Genomic DNA, 16843 nt, shown 5'->3' with positions numbered 1-16843 from the left:
AATGACATGACAATTCACATTCTACAGCACTGTTTTTCAGGAAATGCTTGTGTTTGTTTTTGTGTTTTTTAATCCAGAGTAACAAAGGCTTTATCCTCCAAGTCATTAAATTCATCTCTTACACTCTTCATTAGTAAACAACAGTAAACACGATAAGCAGGACAACAAAGTTCACATGCATTTCCCTTGAGGGGAAAAAAAGTAGGTCAAGCAATATTTTACTTTCTGCAAGAAAGTACCTTGAACTGTTTGGAATGATATTTTGTACGTACATAGAGTCGATAAATATAGCTCCGGGTTTGCATATCCTGAATTCCGAAAATTCAGCTGGGATAGTTTCAACAGGCACTTCTGGAAAAAAAAAAACTCCCACAGTCACTGCAGAGGACACAGAAGCCCTTCCAACTCAAAAAACACGGGAAAATGATCGAGTGGGTGCCAGAGTTGTGCGCTTCATCATATATTTTTCCTGGTCTGGGTCCAAATCTCCGAACTTTCTAAGGTTTATTTTTCTTGGCCGTTTGCCCTCGTCTTATTTATCAACAGCAGCAGCGACCACAAATCCTGCAGGTTAACAAAAATGACCCTAAATCCCTTGCAACAGCCTCTGTCTTGGTAGATCCCAAATCAATAACAAACTAATCCTCCACACTTTCAAAATTCATTGCGTCTCATTACATCTCATTCTAATTTAAACTGAGTTTTTGACCCTTGATAAAATATAACTTGTTTGGCGTCGTACATTACACTTCTCCAGAGGATTTCAAACACCCGGTACCACACTGGTTTCCAAACTACTGTACAATTACCCCTATGGGACACTAGAATTTTACTGAAAACTATGTTCATTGTTTTATTTAGCAATAATTTGCTTTGCCCCACAATAAGCCATAGAACACTTCACAACAAATTGTACTCTTGTGAGTACAATTTGTGAGTACAACACATATGTTAAAACACACACAGTACATTCGAGCACATATGTACCCTCATTTACATTCTTGACATACAGTAATTATAGAGGGGTTTGAAACTGTACTACTCACGTAAACAATTCTGGTTCCTGAAATGGATTTTAGAATGGCTCACAGCAGTATCAACACACTCCATGGTCAGTCTGAATTGGGGTACACACAGACTATAATAAATTTTGGGAACCACTACAACACTTGATTAGGATTTTTTGTTCTCCTTTGATATCTTGAAATGTGTCATTTCCACTGCAGCTCAGCCAGAGTTTGTCCTCTAACTCTGAAGTCCAGTCGAGCCCCCTAACCACCACCCCCCCGTTTGCGTGCCCAGTTGCCAAGGATTAGCGATCCGAGGATCCCCTGCAGGCTCTGAAAGCGATGCCGCAATGGCTAGGTTTTAATCTTCCTCATCAGCACCTCAGTCAGCGCCCTACCTGCTGCTTACGCTTGTCTATGGACATGATAGTGTTTACTGTCCACAGCAGAGTGATTGAGCACCCACTGGCTTACGGTAAAACCGCTAATTGACGTCTCTGGTAAGGGTTTCCATGTGACTTGGGTGTGACTGGTGCTCCTGAAAATTTACTTGCACAATCTCAATGCTACTCTGGGCTGGGCCAATTACCAAAAGCCAGCGTAGCACAGCTTGTCATTGAAAACGCCTTGCCGGGGGCTATGGCGTTTCAGAGGAAATCATTCTGTACCGAGCGCGAAGCCAAGGCATTAAAGGAAAATGATCAATTCAAGCAGCTGAGCAATTAATCACATTAATTGTTGGGGGTGGGGGGTATCAAATTGGCTGTCAGTGTCAGCAAACCGAGAATGCATCCTAAATACATGGCCGTTAAAACCTTTAGTGTCAAAATGGAGTGATTAAATCTCTCCACAATTAAAATTTGAGTACATTTTTCTCTCTGCAGTGATTTATGAGCTCATTAGGTGAGCACAGAATGATTTTCGTATTTTATCCCACAGGTGCTGTAGTACACATTACACTTGCTATTACACCAACTATTTTAATACATTTTTTTTCCACATGAGCACCCAGCAGGATATTGCAGTTTTATATACCCATAGCAGCTTTTCCATATATGTCTCTCCTGTAGCAAGAGTATTGCAGATATTAGGCAGATGCAACCAAAGATGCAAACAGTTGATTTTATGCGGTAAGTTTTAAACAGCACCTACTGAGGAGAGTCTACAAGCTGAAGGTGAAAGTTCCTTTACATACCTCTTCTTTTCATTGCATTATTACACTGACATTGTCAACAAAAAATAAATGCATATAAGTTCCCATCACTAATAACTTGTTTTCTGATTAAAACACTCATCACAACTCTTAAAAGCTCATTTTGCATGTTGCATGACCTAACAAGTCAGATAATTATTCTAAAATGCTTTCTATGGAACAGGTGAATATGCCATTGGAGCTGGATGTCAAAAAGAAAAAATACTGCAGCCCATAACTCAAGAGAGAGATCCTCCCCAGCTGGTATTCTCCCATCCGCCCCGCTTGCTCCCCATTCAGGCGAATCTGCATACGTGCGCTCCATCATTACTAAGGTCAAGGGTTCACGCCTCACTACGGCAGCTGGTAATCTCCTATTTTATTACAGCCTGCCGGCGTTCCTTGGAGCCAGCGTCCCACTCCAAGCGCTCCTATTTTATTATACTTTTCCCAGCAATCGTTTACACGCAACCAGTCTCGCACACCGTACACGAGTTTCAAGTCGTTTTCGTGCATTGCAGACAAGCGCTCGAGCGCTGCAGGCACGCCGTGTACCAGAATTTCCCCCGTTTTAGAATTAACGGGAATTAGAAAGTTAAGTACCGCTTTACCGAACAGATCCACGCAGTACTGATCGTAGGCAACTGATAACGACCATGCATTTGGATGGTCAGAGGTTCGCCTTGTTGAAATACCAGCAGGCACTCCCATATAGCCACTTAAGAATTACTAGACCTATTCCACAGTCAAAACTTGATTGCCATCATTCTCTGCAGTTAAGAGAGCCGTTGTCCCCAGCAGTGCAAGCGACCGCTAAATAATCAGATGCTGCGAAAAGTTTCCACCCTTACCTTCCCGCTTCCGACGCCGATCACACCGCAAGCTCACCGTCATTCCATTAAACGGGTGACACCGCGGGGTCTGTCTCCCCGCAGCGCTGCGGAGGAGAGGGCAGACGGACGGAGAGGGAGAACCGCTGAGGCGCAGATTACTTCCCTCCCCGCTTTCACGTTAAGCCGCTCCGCTCGGCTCCCGCTCCCTGCTCATTTCGTGCTCCGTGATCCAGCCGCGAGCGCGTTCGTAACCATGGAAACAGCCAAAACGCTGCCCGGTCTTTCAGAAGCAGCCCGGAGGAAGCATGTCATCTTGGTTTTGCAATGCGGCGGACTTAATTAAAATATGAGGTCTTTGAGGGAACGGAGAGCGCTGCGGACAGACAGAGAGAAGTTGACCACAATAACACGGGTACCTGTACTACAGGCAAACCTCTGGTTTTAAACAGGGTCTTTAGCTGAGCAAGAGGAAGCGGACAGCTTGTCTGTGGATGGTATCGTCAGCAAAGAAACAATATGCGCTTGGAGTGATCCTGACGTGTTCCCACCCAAGACACCACCCGTAAACAGGGTGTTTTCCCTGACTCAATTAAAAAGATGACTCGTCTCGCCGTCTTTCCAAGACAAGCCTCTACTCACTCTCTTTCCTCTGCAAACACCCTGCCTGCTAGTCTTCAATGCCCTGGAGCCATTCCTTAAGGAGACACGCTGTATACTGTACTAATCCTTCAATAATATTTGTTCTTGTATGGCAATGTTGCATGAAAAGATATATTTTGTACTGGCGCTGAACATAAATCACAGCATCTTTTGAAGCCAATCTTCTGATAAATTTCTTTTTATTATTTTGACATTGTCGTGACAAAGAACAGAAATAAGTTTTTCAGATCACAATTTGCAAGATTACTTGACATTAGGGGTTTCCCATGAATTTTTGCTGCTGAAAAAAGCAAGTGCCGTGTTCCCAAAATGACCCGGTTTGCTTTTCAGAGCTACTTATTCTTAAATTGCCTAAATTATACAGACAGGCGGGCCACTGTCTGTACCGATGGATAGTTAAGGCGATCATTTTTTTTCTTTTAGTGTGCGTTTTAATATTCACATTAGTGAATGCATTCCACACAGAGATTGCGCCCTGCAATGTCGACAGGGTTCTAACGTCTAAGTGAGAGCAAGGAAAGCTGTTTCTGACGGAAAAATAATAGCGGTTGTGGCCATTCCTGAAATGGTCCAAGTGATACAGCGGCCGTCGTTGCAACACACATCTCGCGCACACCGCAGAGCATAATCTGATGTTATCGGGGGAAATTGGAAGGAAAACAGAACGATTTTGAAAAATGAAAATAAAAAGCCTGAACACCAACGGAATGCTTTCTGGGGATCCGTGACCACATTCCAAACCATTAGCAGACAAGAAATACAGATTCTGTCATATTTAATATTTTAAAAAAGCTGGCATTTGGCAGTTCGAAGTTTGTAGTCACCACAAAAGACCATTAAAAACACAAATCATCATAATGCATTCCTGGTGGCTGAAACTTAAATACGTCTGAAACATATAGTACTGTATATTAAAACTGCCTACAGCCACAGAAATATTTAAATCCTGCTGCTAACCAAAAACATTAAAAAAAACAACTTCTTTGCTTACAATATTTACCAGTTCTGCCCTGATCCCTCAGCAGTTTTTCTAAACTCTGTTGACAAGAGGTTATCTCAGCAATCAAAATGAGCCAGGCAGTCATTTTGATGCAGGAAGAATAAACATTGGCAGTTCTGATTCCATTTTATCAATTCTAATACACAGATTTGTCTTGGGCTAATGCCATGGCATTGCCTCTTGTTTCCAGGTGCTTTTCATAATGGTAGACTCGAAGAGAGTGCTCTCGGTGTGGTCAGGATCCTCTGTGTGGTCTGCTGGTGAGGATCCAGGGTTAAGGAGACCACAGCCATCCCACATTCCACTCCTTAACCCGCAACTGACCAACTCTGCAGTCCTCCAGAGATGTTCTCACTGCACGCCTATCGAGATAGTCTCCAACGTCTCTGAGGAGATGTTCTTAAACTGCAGCTCTGCGGAGATTGTCTGCGGAGATTGTCTCCAGCTCTGTGTCTCTGAGGAAATGTTCTCCAACTCAACAGCTCGGTGGGAATAGCATCAAACTCAGCATCCCTGTGGACATACTCTCCAGCTGCACAAATCTGTCCAACTCTGCAGCTCTGTGAAAATGTTCATTCCTTTCCTGTCCAGACATCAAAGCCGACTTGAAGGACTGGAGGAAGACACTCAAGGCCGTGGTGACAGCTACTGACGATGACCATCCTCGCACCACAGAACAGTAATGCAGTGTTTATAAACCAATTTAGGGTCCGTGGACCACATTTATGGACCATGTTAAAGTTGTTTATCATCCCCCCCCCAAAGCCCTCTGACTCCCTCAGAGTTCATTAAATTTACGATCTCTGCTCTCCCCAACAGATAGGCCATTAAGAGAGAAATGGAAAGGCCTGATGCATTCTTTCCCACTGGAACACAGGGGAGGATCCAAACCCCCAGCTGTTGGATGAGTCTAAACAACAAGACTTTCACATGTCCTCCACAGCCTGACACAGAGGAGTGTTTCCGGGCAACGCTGGGGGGGGGAGGGGGGGGTTCAGAGTAAAGTGCTGGGAGAGAGCCTAGCCCTGCCCAAGGCCAGAGCATGGGGGCAGTTGTCTGAAGTCACATTTTCCTACGGAGGCCCGCTGCTACCCTCAGCGTGCGCTAAAGAGCTTACCAAAATCCGCTGTTCATTGTGTGTTCTTTTGGAGGGGGGTTGGGGGGGGGGGGGGCGACATCCAAAAAGAAAACAAGCAAGGAGTACGGGCAAGCCCTTCGCCATGTGTCCAGTGCGCTTGGCCTGCGTGGGCCGCCCCACGTTTGCAAGAAGAATTTTCCCTTCCACCGCCACCTTACGACTTCAGGCCTGTTCTTGGGGCCGGATAAACAGAAACGCCCACATCTCGGACGGGTTTATTTATTGAAAGGATTTAAGGGGCGTGAAATCCAACATGGTTCTCCTGACTTTCACTGAATAAACGTGAGAGGAAAAAGAGGCTGTAAAAACATTTATAACTTCTTTTTTTAACAAAAATGAGCCCATGAATTATTTTCCCATTCATGCGTTGCATGGTGCCAATAGGGGAAACATGTCATTGAAGCCGGACAATAGCTTTGTTCTTTTCCATTCCCCCCCCCCCCCCCCCCCCTCTTTTATAATTCTTCTGGAAGACTTGGCACCCTTCCTGGCACTGCAAGAATGTTGCAGCCCCTGCGCTTCGGCCTGGCTGGACAAAGGGGACCAGTGTTAGAGCGGGGACCGTAATCAGCTACTCGGCAGAGGGCTATTTACTCATTCAGCCGCATTCCAGAGCCGCAAACTTGAACTGTGACATTCAGACTCCCAGGGAAGGCGAATCGTGACTCGCCGAGGTAGTGACAAAGAGCTCCAGTCAATGGGGCCCGGACTCCGCGGAGGGGGACCCAGGAGCCTCGTCCCGAAGGCTCACAATACCGCCCCGTGTGAAAAGGGGTGTTTTTTTCCATCTCTCCTTCTTTGAAAGGTTGTGTGGAGGAGGAAAGGGGGGGTCTCCTCCAGTTTCTGTCTTTACTGTTGAGCTTCGGCGTACGCGGGGGGGGGCTCGGGGGGCGACCACCCACGGCAGGGCGTGCGCCGACAGCTGGGTTTAAGATGTTTTTGCCGCCGACATCAAGCAGACGCGGACCGCTGCCGTTGCGCGACTTCAGAGGAAAAAAAACGCGATAAGCACAGCACAACGATGGGCATTGTTGGGAGTAACGAGCGAGCAGATGCGTGGGCCCGTGCGAGACGGCGCACGGCACATGCGGCTTATGTCATCGCCGCCGCTCCGCTGGAACCGATATAAATCACAACAGCATTTGCGCTTGCCAAATTAAGCAGCCCAGGTTCTCCTCCGCATTCGGTCTCGAGCTTCCCCGGACCCCGAACGCAATTCCAAAGAGTGTAATGCAAACATTCGGGCCCTGCGCTGTGGAAACAAGGTAGCAGGCCGATGAAAGATGAGCTGCGTAACTCCTTCAGGGTGGCTTTGATGCCTGTTAATACAGGAACACTTACCCCATCCAAAGTGAAACAAAGCTCCATTTACTTCAGTATCAAATTTAGAGTGTATGTATGAAGAGCAAAAACCTGACAAATCCTTTTACGTAGTAGGTTTTTGAGGACAGACCAGGTTAAGCACTATCCGGAAATGAGACACGCTCCGCCTAAAAGTACAGAGTCCAATTGCATTGTCCTTATCAGAGGTGCGAACACGTACTTCACCTAGTCGTCAAACATGGCCGCTGGGCCTCCGGTAGTTTACACAAGCTGCCAAGGAAGGTGTATTGTTCTGGAGAGGCCTCAGTCATCTCCTCACTCTGCCGCAGGGTGCAGGCAGTGCTGTCCAGACATGACTGCCAATGGGAGGGTGTTTATTTTGTGCATGTGCATGTGTGTGTACGTATGTGTGTGTGTATACAGGCCAACCACGGCTACACCTTAAACTGTGACATCATTCACCCTCGGGTTATTACCTTTTCATAACCCCATGGAGCCGGCACAGCTGGTGAGAGGCTTCCCTCCCTGCTTATTTACTCCAGCCATAGGAAAGGATGTGCTCAGACTGTAATGACGGCTGCAGTGCACCAGGTTGGGCTGGTATGATTTTAACATGGTGAGAAGGCTTCATCACTGCTGACTCTCTGCTGTTGCTCCCAGTGGCCTGAGCTGTGGATGTTATAGCCCCGATTCATTACCATCATCAATCCAGTGACTGGAATGCCTCTATCCTCTTGACAATATAGCCCACAGCACCAGCATTAGTATCATATAGTTGCGACAGGGGGAAATGTCTTGCCATAGTTAACAGTGGAGGCAGTGTTATCCCTTCCAAACAAAGCTCCAAAGCTTGAACCAAGTACAGCAACAGCTGATGTCATCCCTAAGTACAAAGACACAATCTTACAAGTCTGTCTCCAAGTAAAACGCAGAAGGAGACCTTGATATAAAACGCGCCCCACCCAGAGAGATGCTATAAAAAAGACTGGACTGTGGGAAGAGAGATTGCCTGGGAGAAAAGTCACAAAATTCTATGATCTCTCAATGGATTTATAAATCCAGAGAACAGTACTACAATGGCATAGTGAACCACTGAGGAGGATGAGGATGATTGTAACGGGTACAAATACTACTTGCTAAGTCATGTTATTATTATTACTATTATTACCAATTGTCTGAGTAAGTATGTATGCATATATGCATATAGAAGGAAATTTGTCACAGTTCACACTTAATTCTCAGCAGATGCTCCTGCAAGAGGAGCTTCATACAGCTCTGAAAGGTGTTAAATCTGTTAGCATCTCAAAAGATCTGCCTTTGAGGACCATGATATCTAATTATAGACTCCACTCCCAGGTTATGCATAGAAATACAGTTTCTATGGCAATGTGGCAATGTCAGGTCCTTAAAGAGGTGCTATGGTGTGGTTTCATCTGATATTGACTCTCAGCAGAACCTGAAACCAAGCCATAATACATAACACATATGTGATCTGCAGTGTTCACTTATGAACCTGAGAAATCCTTCCAGGTTCTATATACTTGCCAGGAAAAGGAAGATGACAGATTTTACAAGAGTAGTATTTCCCTAACTCATTCTTTTCCCTGAAGGTGCAACCACAAAGACAAATCTGCACTTTCTGTGAAAAGTACTGAGGTAATTTTAATGATGCCTTGCCAAAATAATCTTGTAACATTGGTGGAAACACTTCCTGAATTCAAAAAGCTCATGATTAATTCTGTACTTAAAACATGTTGTCAAAGTATAAGGAGATAGCATCAAGATCTATGGAATCCAGTAGATGAGAGCATTTATTGCATATCATAAAACTCATCTGTACATCATTCATTTTCTTTTGTTGAGTTTGCTTTAACCCCAAGCTGAATGCAAAAGCATAGGGCATTTTGCTCAAATTGACCTTTGACAAACTAGGCACCTTGCTACTGCTGAAACTCCCATGGAAAACTCTGAAAACTTTTTTGGAAACTGCCTGACAGTATCCAAAAGGACAAACTCAACTTCAACATGGACGACACTCATCAGCATTGACCTTGTCACAGCTCTCTGCCTGCCTCTCAGAATTCAATACAATATATTAAGTCAAGTCCCAGGAAAACCCACTCAACTCATTCTCCTCAACAGCAGCCTGGCATATTTGAGCAGGTGAACTCAGGACTTTGGGTATCGCTTTCAACCATCCCCCCTTTGAGTGATTGTGGCAATGCCCAGATGACACGCAACGTTCTAGCAGGGGCGGGGTGTGCAACGTTGCAGCAACGTCAGCACTTTGCAACAACATCGCAGCAATGAGGACGCAACGCTATGTGCTCACCAGGGGTATTCAGTTGCCCCTGCTGCTGATAAGTGACATGAGTTACGACACAACAGGTACACGCAGCCAAGTGTAAAACATAGCAAACGTGAACATATCTCCTTTCCTTCGTGCTGCCTATTTACTTTTAGCCCACTTGGTTGGCTTCCCTTCGCTGCCGAGTTTTATACATTCTGGGAAAGTTAGCGTTAGCAGTGCTTTTGTGCAAGTGATATACAGCACTCTTATTCAACACCTTTGTCTCTGCTGGTAATAAACCTCTGCACATGAGGTAATTTTGTTCTAATGGATGACAATTCAACCGTCTTGCGGTTTTAGATTTTGATAATATTCCACTCCATTAGAGTACTTAGCCAATACTAACAGAACATTCTTAGTATGTCATATTCTTCAGTTTAATTGTGCTTCTTAGTCTTGGTGTTTAAAGAAGACTCAATCTCCAGTGTCTTAATGTGTCATTACTATAACAGTACATCATGTGTTGACACCTTTATCCAGGATGACTTAAATGGCTTCCATTTTTCACATTAGCCACTCATACAGCTGAATATTTACTAAAGTAATTCATGTGAAGTACCTTACTCAAGTGCCCCACATGGGACTGGAACCCACAACCTTTCAGTTACAAGCTCAGTTCCTTGCTATTGTCCCACTGCTTCAGTGCTGATTTGCCTCAATTCAATCAAACCAGAAAAACATAAATCAATGGGATTCTTTTGTTAATGTGGTGGTAATATAGTACCTCGATTTGATGAGATGGAAAGACAAACAAGACTAGCCCTCATGACATTAATTGCTTTCAAGTGTTCATATTTTTCTGGTCAGTCAGTCTGAGGAATACCTCCCTCGTCACCACTTCAAACTAGCCCCGTTTTTAAATAATGTCTGAAAACCTACAAATAAGTAATCCCGTTCCAGTCTACCCTAAGGACTCACAGGGACCTTGTCAGCCATGATTTACTCCTACCATCGCAGACCGCGGCTTTCAAAGCAGAGGGCGGCCCAGGAGCCATCCTTCACTCCTGGGCGAAATGACAGATGTCCTCCAGCTACAACTGCCTCCGCCCCTGCCAATGAGGAGCCTCGTTCAACTGCTGTTCTTTTCCCCCTTTATTTCTGGGTTCACAGGGCACAGAGAGAGGCACAAGCGCGCTCCTGGGCTCGCCGACTGTCCCCACAAGACCCGGCTTCACCTCGACTCCCATGAAAACACCCTCGCACGTCAGGGACGTCCGTCTCATGTTCGCCTCTCTGTTAAGGAACGGGAGGTCAGTTTTCTGAGGCAACGCCGAGACCTTAAGGAAGCACCCTGGCTTGTGGTGTGGACTCCATCTGATATTGACTCTCTGTATTGACTGTTCCAGGAACCAGGCTCCAGTATGCTCATAATGTCTTTTCAGGAGCCGTATGATTAAAAAGTAAGGGAAAATGTCAGGTTTTTGTGTGAGAAATGCTCTGTACACTCTTCCGTTACTGGGGGGGGGGCATAGATGGTGACAAAGCACTGAAGACAGTAAAAACATGAAACAAGGGAGAGAGAAAGCGCCTCAGACAGATCTTCCTCAGGGCAGGTGTAACAGCTTCTGCTCGGTCGTTTCCTCTAAGATGCCTGCGCCAATCACAGTATCACCCCCAAAGCATCATGGGACCACGGTCATTAGCTCTGAACCCATGGTCTGTTTGCTTTTGGGTTGTGCTGAGTTACAGTCACAGCTACACAAAAATACACACACACACAAACACACACACACCCGCAAACACATAAACAAGCACAAAAAAAAAACAAAAAACAAAAATACACACACACACAAACATATACTCATACAGGGAGGCCAGATCCTCCCCTGGATCACAGCAAACATACATACATAACAATAACATTAAGTATTGGCTTATTGGCTAAAAACCTTACCTGTACAATGACCATGGGAGTGCACAACTCCAGTGCCCACTACTTTTTGGTACTCTAACCTTACATATCCTTTTTCGTGGTCTTGTACATAGAGTCACTCTCCAAATTTCTATTCAATTGGACACTAATAACAAAGGCCTGAAGCCTAAGCAAACTCCCCTTGTAATCAGTTTCGTATGTCATTCTTCCTCCTGGTTTACTCCACAGTACTGCAGTGTAACATTCAGGCACAGTGGGAAACGTTTTGGTTCGTGGATTTTGTTCTCCCCAGAGCTGAGCCCCGAAAAAAGGTCAGAGCTCTACAAATGATGGGCTTCTCGGATGACCCTTCAAGAAAAGAAGAAGATGAAACCCGTAGCAGCAGAGAAAGAGATGTTATCACCAGCTCCATGTCATTCTTACACAAGCCCCAGGGCATGTCTTCAGCTATAGCTGCCGAGTGTGTGTAGCGGCTCTGTAAAGCAGTCGGTTTCCCAGTGGAGAGGAGGACTTTCTGAGTCGTATGACAAAAAGGAAAGAAAGAACAATCTAGAATAATATGAAGGAATCCTCCAAAGCTTTATGAATCATCTTGACTTTGTTTTTTTATCCAGCACTCTGGTATGAAAGCAGACAACCGGCAAGGGTCTTTCCACAAACTATCATAACTTACAGCCAGCAATGGGAGCATATACAAGGAAAAACAAAACCTTAAATCCCTGGCCTCACTTTAAAAGAAATGAGAAGTCATATTTTTTTCAAAGAAAATCCAATAAAATAAGATGTTCAGCAGTCCGACAAAAAAAAAAATCTCCACATATTGTGTCAAGGTGGGTGTTCCAAATAATGCTAGCCGTAGCGTCAGGATACAGCGTATCATGGCATTCATTTCCTGTGACTGAGCTTTTGGATTTCAGTTGTGAGTGTTTTCTGTTCCTCTGTAAATAAACTGCTGACTTTATCCGTCCTATGACCTCATACCGTCTCCTGGGTATCATCACACTCCGTTATGTGGTAATAAGGTTTTACTGACTATAATCCAATAAGGAACACAGTTGAGTAAGAGACGCTTCTAATGGGATCTATCAGAGGGACCGAGAGGCCCACGACAGATGCAGGTAATATCACTCTGCAAGATTTGGCATGTCGCCTTAATTAGACAGTCATCTTCCATCCAAGCTGAATTTCGGCAAATTCACTCACCTGCTGTCACCTTGCTATGCTGACATCACAAATGGTTGCCAGTTTCAACTTTTGTTGTGATATTTTGGAGTTTTTCTCTCTCGTAGCAGTTTTGTGTCTGAAAGGATCTACTGACAGCAGGTTAGGGCAAATCTAGCATCTTTTCACTATCGGTTTGGAGACTGTGCAAAATGAAGTGGCTAAAATGTTTCCCACTCACACAGCTTCCAGAAACTACGTGTTGTTTATATTATGATTGCAAAATGCCAAAGCACCACTTTAGCTCCAAAACTAGCTTGTGGGTGTGGCTAAGCAAAGAGTGACAGATGTATAGACAAATGAGGTCAGGTTATTAAATGACATACTGTTTCAGTGCTGCAATTATATCACAGTGTGTGCCTCAAGGACATAAATGTAGTGATTTTTCAAAGCAAGCTAAGGTCCTTGCAAGATCAGATGAAGAAAATTTGGCAACAGCCAATGTTGCCTCTCATTTGGACAAGCTTTAATGACTGCACATGAAAGCCATATGGTTACTCCACAGACATCTTATAAGGGCCAGATACTCATCCTCCATCTAGAAGGTTCCTGTTGATAACAAGAGGTGCCGGTGCTGTCTGCACTCCTATGCTGACTATGGTTGTTCTGTTTAAGACCACACCCCTTCAAGAATGCTCACAGCCCACCAGCGAATCAGAACATTTGCAGTCTTTAACAATAGCACAGACAGATGTCTGAAGATGTAACACACCAAGCCTACTGTCTGGTCCACAGATTAAGAAACTGTGGTCACTCTGTCCAGTTCACTGGGGAAAACCCTGACAACGTGTGGTCAACCTGTATGTCAGCTCACAATAGATGTCCTTGTCCTTGCACCACTCAAAGAGTTTTGATCCACATGAACTTAAGAAAAAAACATTAAACAGAAAACAATGTCATATAATAAATAAGAGTATAATCCCGACAGTGTCTGCAGTACAACACAGCAGCAGAATGTAGAAGAGGCAGAGCGAATGCACATTGTTGAAAGCTTCACAGAGATTTTAAGATCAGCTTTCCTGGAATATGTGGATCCTGCTCGCTTGGCGCGCAGCCAGCTTTGATGTTGCGCTCGCTCTTTCCCTGGAGTCTTAATGCAGTGCTTCACAAGAGTTCTCATGATGAACAAAGAACATAATGCAAGTAGTAAACACAGAAATAGACTGTGTAGGCTTATACGAGTGCTTACAATAATTACAAGGTTAGGCCTCTGTTTGTCTAAATCAAGCACAGTAGAAGAGACATTACTGTGTAAACAGAAAAGCTTGTCTGCCGGGCACACGCGGATTGATCTGATGCGTGTGTGTGTGTGTGTGTGTGTGTGTGTGTGCGCGCGCGTGTGTGGGTGTGTGTATGTGTGTGTGCATCTGTTGGTGTGTGCGTGCGCGCGTGCGTGTGTGTATGGGTCTGTACGTGTGTGGGTGTGTGTGTGGGTGTGTGTGTGTGTGCGTGCATGTACAGCAACAAAACCAAGATGAAAAGGCAGTAGTTTTCCCTTTGCAAAAGAAGTGGGCCTTCTGGAGAAACAGTGTTCTGGGAAATGCTGCATCATCTTTCGCAAGCCCCGCCCTGTGGCTGTTCTCATCTCTGACCAGTGAGCAACACCTTCTCGCTTTCCCCTCGGCTGCATCTCTTCCAGTTACCACGTGCACAACTTCCAAAGAATGCGGCGTGTCATGATGCAAATCTGGACGTCCACATCAGTGGCAGAAACACGCTAAGCACGGCTCTCAAACCCCTTACCGAATTATCCACTGTTGAGCGGATCCTTACGGGGCGAATGGGCAGTCCCCCAAAATGCTCCTGTATTTTATTGCATAGTGACGGAGGCACTCTTCCGTAGTTAAAAAAAAAAAAAAAAAAACACCGACCCCAAAAACAGATCCATCGCTGCGCACATCTGCCGACGTTGAACGGCAGGGCAGTGTGTCAGGAAGTCAGAGCAGAGCTGGATGCGCACGGTCGCCCGCAGACCCGCGGTCTAGCTCTCGGTTCTGCGTCGGAGCTCAAGCGTTTCAACAAGGACACGAGCGAGCTGGAGACACCAAAAGCCAACCGCCACGGGTTAGCGGTCTCGGCGCTGCCTCCGGATCGCATTTGGCGAGCTCGCCAGCGAGACGGAAAGACAGAGGATGGCGCACTGACTTTCAGCTACCCACAAGCCCCTAGGAGCGCGCCGCTGGAGGTCGATTAAGTGGCAATAAGAGTGCCGGGAGAGCACTTGTCAAAATGTGAGGCACCAGCATAATTTCTTGACATTCATTTCAAAAGTTGCGCATGCGGACGGCAAATGACTCAAAGTAAAGTCAATCAATGAAACTGTTAGAGGAGCATTTCCCGCAGCCGTGTCTTCTTGTTTTACTCCAGTCATACAAAGAAAGAACTCCATTGACCCGTTCTCCTACAGCGCAATTACCCCAAGATCTCCCGGCACAGTTCCGGTCCTATTTTGAGTTAATTACAGAGGAAGCAACCGTGTTACTACCCAGCCTCTCCGTATTCGTCCAGATATCATTGGAAAAAGACCAGGGAGAAGAGATACAAGGTCCAATTTAGAGGACAGCAGGTTACCACAATCGCTAAGATGTAGGGAAATCCTTCTAATTGCTCATAAAATAAAAAGCTCCCACAGACATGTAGTTATTTCGCAATGTACAAAAGGCAATGGGAATAAGTTATCCAGACTTTGGGTAAGCAATGCCTCTGAGAAGTACAACGAATCGCACTTTCCACTAGCAGCTGTGACATAAGATAGCCCAGGGGAAATTTGTCAAATAATGTCGGGGTACCTGTTATGCATATTCGTAATAATTAAACCGCAAATCCAGTCTGCTGATGTGATTGGGCGATTATGCTCCTTGGGAAAATAACGCCAGCTTGACACCAAACATAGTAGCAAAATAAAACGAAAATTAACTTCACGGAAAGAAAGTGTGTCATGCCAGAAGCGTTTGACTCGTGAGATGACCATAAGAACATTCACTGAGGTCAGTCACTTCTAGAGGACTGCGGAATCTAAGCTACGTTTTCACCACCTGCACCGTTCTGACAAAAGAAACTCCTATAGTAGTCTTCTGTAATGTTATATTTGCAGCGAACATGCTATCTAATATAAAACATGCTGGTTTGCCGTGTTATGACCACGATCCGAGGGGCGCTAGTTAAATCGCACACGTTTTTCGAAGTGTATGAGAACTTTCAAAGTAACTGCAACGCCAGAAACGGCTGGCTACAGCTAACATGCCATTTTGACGGTAGGCAATTTGGGACTAACTTAGCCACAAAATGCAAATGCCGTCACTGACGTGTCAACACAATCCGGTACGCACAATGATTTCCTTTGATCTTAACTGCATCCACTTATAAACACCGCACTTTCTTTGTAAGGCGCGTATGCCCTAATAACTTCGCTACGTGGGCTCAGTCGATATGGCTACAAGAAGTTTGAAGTTTAGTTCTGTGGCAAGGTAGCTACATTGACGTTCCTCAGCTGTGAAAAGCATGATAAGTTGTTTAAAACGAATATAGCTTGCTGGTATTATAAGATCCATGCAACTCTCCCGCGTACCCCCACCCCCTTCATTTAAACGAGCCAGAGAAGAACCGTAAATATGAACGATTGGAGAAAGCTCTCGCTTTACAAAAATAAACACATTCACCTACCCTTTCTTTTCAGATCCCAGTCTAATCGCGGACAACCCGATGTTGACAGAAATCCACGAGTGAAGTCCTCACTCTTCCAGACTGTCAAATGAGAGCATGTGGGAAGTTCTCCGTATTTTGGGAGCTGCAGAGCAGGAACGCCTCTGTGCCCGAGTAGCTGCGCTTTCCTGTGCTGTGCTGACAGCTCGTGGAGAATATGAACAGGGAACGGGGGCCTGCAGGGGAGTTCCTGACAGCCAAATTGGGGCGGGAATTTCTAGAGTGACATTTTAGCGCATGACTGCAGCTACACCGGTACTCAGCAATCTGTACAATGTTCAGCCTCTGATGTTAAGGTGAAACTCGCTTTTTATTACACATGCACGCTCGGCCGTGACCTGCCAAGACTTCTTGGCGCCCTATGCGGGAAAGTAATGCAAAATTCTATGTCATGTCTGTGTTTAATTTACTGCAGAATACAGCCTGATAATTTATTTGATTTGCTCTCACAATAATTTCTTTATTTTTCTATCTCTGAACTCCAACAACACTTCTGGACGGAGTTCCCTGATCACGATGCTTGTTATTGCATATGCTGGGCGTG

General features: G+C 45.2%; 1 long non-coding RNA gene across 1 annotated transcript in view; it reads right to left on the bottom strand.

Annotated features, from left to right (window-relative positions):
• LOC118796146 overlaps nt 1-16416 on the bottom strand; it is a 45498-nt gene extending 29082 nt beyond the window's left edge. The window contains exon 1 of the long non-coding RNA XR_005005838.1: nt 16261-16416. This is a non-coding gene — a long non-coding RNA (uncharacterized LOC118796146). The remainder of the gene's footprint in view (nt 1-16260) is intronic.
• Between the last annotated feature and the right edge of the window lie 427 nt (nt 16417-16843).

The sequence above is a fragment of the Megalops cyprinoides genome, chromosome 20 (genome assembly GCF_013368585.1).
Source record: "Megalops cyprinoides isolate fMegCyp1 chromosome 20, fMegCyp1.pri, whole genome shotgun sequence".
NCBI classification, from domain to species: domain Eukaryota; kingdom Metazoa; phylum Chordata; class Actinopteri; order Elopiformes; family Megalopidae; genus Megalops; species Megalops cyprinoides.
This window is presented reverse-complemented; position numbering and strand designations above follow the sequence as displayed.